This window comes from Pollicipes pollicipes, unplaced genomic scaffold, assembly GCF_011947565.3.
Source record: "Pollicipes pollicipes isolate AB1234 unplaced genomic scaffold, Ppol_2.1 Scaffold_7231;HRSCAF=8579_pilon_pilon_pilon, whole genome shotgun sequence".
Taxonomy (NCBI): domain Eukaryota; kingdom Metazoa; phylum Arthropoda; class Thecostraca; order Pollicipedomorpha; family Pollicipedidae; genus Pollicipes; species Pollicipes pollicipes.
Window position 1 is genome coordinate 12,401,750 of NW_023597034.1, and position 5,615 is coordinate 12,407,364.

At 52.4% G+C, this 5,615-nt stretch overlaps 1 pseudogene; it reads left to right on the forward strand.

Annotated features, from left to right (window-relative positions):
• LOC119109398 (kinesin-like protein unc-104) overlaps nt 1–4,354 on the forward strand; it is a 30,417-nt pseudogene extending 26,063 nt beyond the window's left edge.
• Nucleotides 4,355–5,615: the final 1,261 nt, after the last annotated feature.

Here is a 5,615-nt window from a genome sequence, read left to right on the forward strand (position 1 = left end):
ATAGCTTAGTCAATTCCTATTGTTGTTGTTAAAAATAGCAAGTAGCTTGGGTGAGTGGCTGTAAAGATGTTAAAATGAGACATAATGATTAGCTGGTTAGACTGCTTAGCCACTCAGGTTTGAGATTTGTGCATGTTCATGTAAGACTCACTTGACTTGTGGTTACAAGGCTTGATTAGGTATACACAGGCTCAGTCAGTCTGTGAGACAAGGCAATGCTCCTATTCTGCATTCTTGTTGCTATGGCCTCATATGAGGTAAGCTGTGGATGATATGAGGCTGTGGATGATAATGCTCTACAGATCTGCTGATGATATGGCTTACATGAACATTTTGTTGATTTATTTTCTCTTTTGCATTTCAGGCTCCAAACATGAGCTTCACCAGTGTGTCAGAAGATGTTGAATTTGATGTTGATGCTGTTATAGCAAATTTCAAAAGGTGTTTGGCAAAGAATGGTTGCCTTTATTTGGATCCATATATATCTGGATATCATGAGCTACACAAGTAAGCACTGATAGGAATGCACACATATTTTGTGGCAAGACATTGTTTTTATCTGCTGTATCTCCCATTAATGATCTGGAGAAATTAAATGTAATTTCCACAGATAGACAATGTGAGCACAGACTGACCTTTGCCCCCAAGCTAACTCTACTGTCCAAAGCCGAAGAGGCTTAAGTGCAACTTCAACTAATGACACTCAGGCTTTTTTGTCTTTGGATGACAGAAATGTCTTCAATGCCTTGGCAGGCTCCTGGGCCTGTTGGGCCCAGTATGTTCTTTGCCAGATTTGACCTAATGACTGGTATTGGCAGGCTCTTCATCCATCTTGTTGATGTGTTGTAAAAAGGGGGCACAATACTGGTGGTCAACTCTACTGTGTACAATACAGGTTGGCATCATATTGGCACCTAGTGGTATCCTGGTAAATGGTGGCAGATTCGTGTGCCAGCTGCATGAATGTGTTACCTGTCAGTGGTGACCCATGGACTGTTGTTTGCAGGCTATTGAGCGCGCTAGGGCCGGTTTTTCAAGCCCTCTGTGCTCAGACATCATGCAGAAACTGGTCCAGCTGGACTGCCTACGCAAGGGCGGCGCTGGGTCCAGCTATGGCCACTGCTGAGACAATGAGGAGTATGAGACTAGCTGTGACTTGCTGACGCTGGACCGAGATGGCAACGGTTGTCGCACGCTGCTCCGGCTGCACCGTAACCTTGGTGAGAGACTGCTCATCTATCTATGACCGCAGCCCCAGCGGCCTGCAGCTCCAAAGCATGATCAATTAAACTGCTCTATGCACATAATTGACAAAAGCTAAGTTTCCTACTACTGATGGAAAAGGTTATATAGCAATATTTCCTATCAGCATGTATTTTTGTGTATGGTTCTCAACATTTACTTTTTCATATTGTGTTGTCCATTATTCCACAGCTCACTCATCATTTGAATCTGTCAGACCATCCAGTCATGTGCTGCAAGGGATTCAGAGCAGGGTATCAAAATTAATGCGTTTTTCTTTAGGTTGCATGGTAAATGATAGTGTGGTGGATGGATGCTGGGAAAAGGTCGTGAGCAAAATATCTATAAGAAAGTGTCCCACCTTTAAGGCATTTTTAAAGAAATATGCTCTGGTGAAACTTCAGGATGGATTACATCTAATGGCAGCACTAGGTCATGCCACTGTAGCACCATCAATATATGATAAGGATATTTGTTAGAATGAATTTGGCGTCCAAATGTCACTGACAACTTTTTGTTACAGCACTATGCTTCTTTTTCTTGCAATCCTCAGAACGTAGTCCTACTTTGCAACAACTGCAGATGTCGTGACTGCCGTCGTCATGACGACGGCAGAAGCTGCCGAGGGCATCCGTCCTCTGTTACGGACTAGAGGTACCATTTTTGAGCTGTTTTAACCCACACAATTGGGCGGGTCTAACGAAAATTGCTACCTCTGCTGGTATGAATGGGGCCAGTGCCAAACATATGCCTGATTATTGGACACAGCGACGCCGAAAGGCCATTTACGGAGAATTGGCATTTGTTAAAGTTTGAACCTCATTATAGGCCGTATGATACTCTGTTTTCTCCAAACCCAAAATGCTCCTCGAAGAGAGCCGCAGTGGCTTAATGCCATAAGACAAGAAGACAAGGCCATAACAAGTTTTCGTTGACCTCACACTCTATTGGCCTCTTTTATATTGGTGCCCCTGGATTATAGTCCATGAATAGAGGCCGTATTGTGCCGGTTGTAAGCAAAAGTGCAATAGCAAATAGTGGCGGCTGAATATCATGGCGGAACGAGGGCGTCTAAAAGTCATGTTCTGTTAGATAGCGAAATGTGGTATCGCATGATATGATGAGGCTTTGAAAGAATGAAGGCAATGCTGGTTCCAGCACTGAGCGGATATCCGATGGTCGCATGTCTTCAGAAGAGGCAGCACCACCACTGGAGGCTGTTGCACGTTCAGGTGTGGGATCGAGAAACCCCAGCATGCATGCGATACTTCCCCTCTCCTCCCCCTCACGTTCTGCGAGTGCACCCAGTAACCAGAATCTGAAGTCTGGTAGGTATCTTCCACCTTGGTTTTGTGGAACTGCGCACGATGCGGTATTGTTATGGACAGCCGTTGGGCCGGATTCGAGAGCATTATCCGGCAAAAATTGTGATCTAGCCGCACAGTGAAATCCACTACCGTGTGGCTGATAGTTTTGCGTCGTGAAAGTATACACTTTGAAACATTTTGGCACCCCCGCATTGTTGACATGTTTCCGCCAGTGAGGAATGTCTCTCAGGGTGTGGGTGTTGGCCACACAGTTGAATGCTCGGCTCCAGCTGCATTCTCTGCCGGCGCCGACTCTCGACCGGGCAGTTGTCCAGTGCTGGTGGAGTAAGTTGAGTGGGGCGCCCTCGTTTGGGGGATTGGCGCCAGCTGCAGGTTGTACTTTTTGCGTACAGTACTCAGATGTTCGCAAGTGTACCTCTTAAAGCAGTCATCTTTGTGAACTGCTCAACCCAGCACTTTTAGGACAACACTGTAATCATCGTAAAAGGAGAAGCGCGGGAACGTCATGGAGCCAATACCGGTATGCGCCGTGGCAACCGTGCGACGTAGCTCCGACATCGTTCCGACGGCCCGGACGGCTGTGCCACTGAGAGACTAGTCACTGAGAGTGAGCCATGGAGTCTGGTCGCGCCGCAGCGTTCGTGACTGAGCTTCTGCGTGAGCTGTGCCGACTGTCGGACGAGGAGCGTCTGGCGCCGGCCTGTCAGGCGGCATACCGGCGCACCTTGGCTGTCCATCATCCCTGGCTCGGCCGGAACGCTGCCCTGCTCGCCATGTATGCGCTCGGCACGCGCGGAGACACCCTGCTCAAGGTAAGCCCCCCCCCCCCCCCCTCCTCCCCCGACGTCGAGAGGACGGGTCGGTGGCGCTAAGAGGGCCGCCCCGGCTCCTGCCGCGTGTGCTGTGTGACACGTGCAATACGCTGTGGAACGCTGCCCGAGTGACAGTGGCCGGCGCTGTGCTCTCAGCGTCACGGGGATTGCTCTCTTGCGTTCTCGGAGCGCCCCGGCTAATCGCTCTCTGCTTCCAGCGCAGCCGGCGAGGGCTGTGGTGTGCGGGCTCTGGTCTTGTCCGGCGTTATCGGGGCGCTCGCTTCCAACCGCCTTGTTTTATTGCGCGTCCTTTAATGTTCCTTGCCACGATCTTCGTCTACGCCGCAGGCTATGGTCGCAATTCTAAGTTGTTTTAGTAGTCCCTGTGGAGTTTTTGGCGTTGTCAGTGCGACGGACCTTTTGCAATAATCCCGCTTGTGAAACGATGGTGTTGGATAAATGACGTGGAGTTCAGTGATATTTAATCGTTATGGTGTGCAATAAGGTCCCCAAGGTACATTCGACAAAACTGCAGTGGCGCTGACTAATGATTTTGGTAGGTTAACCGATGGCAATCCGATAAGTATGCATTCGTGCCGTCTCCCAGCCACATCAGCGCCTGGGGCGTTGGTCTGTGACGTTGTGTTGGGGGGGGGGGGGGGGGGGGAGGAGGGAGAGGGGAGGGACTGGCGCCTGAGGCCGCCGGGGCGTGCGCTGCCGAAACAGTTTAGCTCCGGCCCACGACTGCCTGCCGCGCGCGACCCTGTCGCCCGACTCGGCTGTGTGAGACTGTGCCATTCTGCCGCAGCTGCGCACGCCGTCGGCCGGCCTGGGGGACGACCTGGGCCTGGCGCAGTGTGTTGACGTCCTGCATACAGTGCACAGCCAGACGGAGGAGCTGTTCGAGGAGCACCAGCTGACCCAGCTGCCCTAGCGCGGCTGGCCCCGGCCCACGACTGTCCACGGATGGTGCGGCGCTGTGGTGTGGGGAATAGGGGGAGGGGGGGGGGGGGGGGTCGCCCGGAGCAGCCGGTGAGCCTAAAAACGGCGGCGAGCTCCTCGCAGTGTTAGTCCTCCTTGCGGCTGGTTGTCCGTGCCAGCGAGGCTTGCCGTGGTGTCGCTCTCTGGGGCTGGAACACTGTGATTCGTGTTGCTTTGTGCATGCGGCCGGTGCGCCTACTTGCACTGTGTCAGTCTGTAATATCAGCGGGAGCTTAGTCGTTGTCGGCTGTTCAGGTGCACTTTTGGCTTTATGCTGTTGACGATGCAAGCGCCGTCCGCCTCTGTGGAGCGAGAGGAAGTGAGGTGCGCGTGGCTGGCGAGGATGGCCGGCCTGTAATATGTCGGGTCTTTGCCCCCAAAAGAGCAGGGACGCCAATTCCGCCAGCATTTTCCCGACATATCTCTGTCCAGATGCCTACAATATGTCTTCTAGCCAGAGGTTCTGGGTTTTGCCTTGCTGGCTGGATGCCGATCCTGTTGGGTTGGGCCAGATAGACTCAGGTCTGCACGCTTTGAGAATGTCTAGCCGGTATTTTCGTAGTACGTGACACTAGGCGAGGTGTTCTGAAACTGCCTTTGGTGCTCCACAGCACCAGACCAAGGTTGGGAAATGTCTTGTGCTGACCAATTACTTGTTCTGTCAACCTGTGGGGGAGGATGCTGGGCAAGTATTAGACGAACCCGCATTTATGTCAGTCGACATGCGCATGGTGTCCAATATTCACTCGACTGCCTCATGGTGGTAGTGTTACACATTCGAGTGCACTCATCATGTCGTGTGCACATGCATTCAAAATTCCTTTGTGCTGCGAGGCTTCCAGCTGACCATCCTCGCATGGGAAGATCTTGGTTTGGCGTGTAGAAAGCTGTCTCTGGCTGCATGCGACCCATGCTGGATCAAATCTATCGATTCCCGTGCCTTGTGCTTCTGAGCGTGCCACACACTATGGAATCGGGTGCTGCGTGTAACACAATAACCGGCGCGCGGCAACTGTCCGGTGCGTCGCGTCGGGCCTAGCTTGATATTCGGCTGTAATGTGGTGGTTGTGCATGGGGGTGTTACCTGTCGGCGGGTCGGTCTGGCCTCGCTCTGTTTCCGTGTCACGGGGAGTGCTGGGGACGCCGTCCCCGCCTGCCCGTCCCGCCGCGGACAGCTCGCTGTGATCTGTGCCTGCGGACCGTGGCATGTGGACCGCCAGGTATCTCTGAGGGCCTGTGCAGAGGCTAGGCG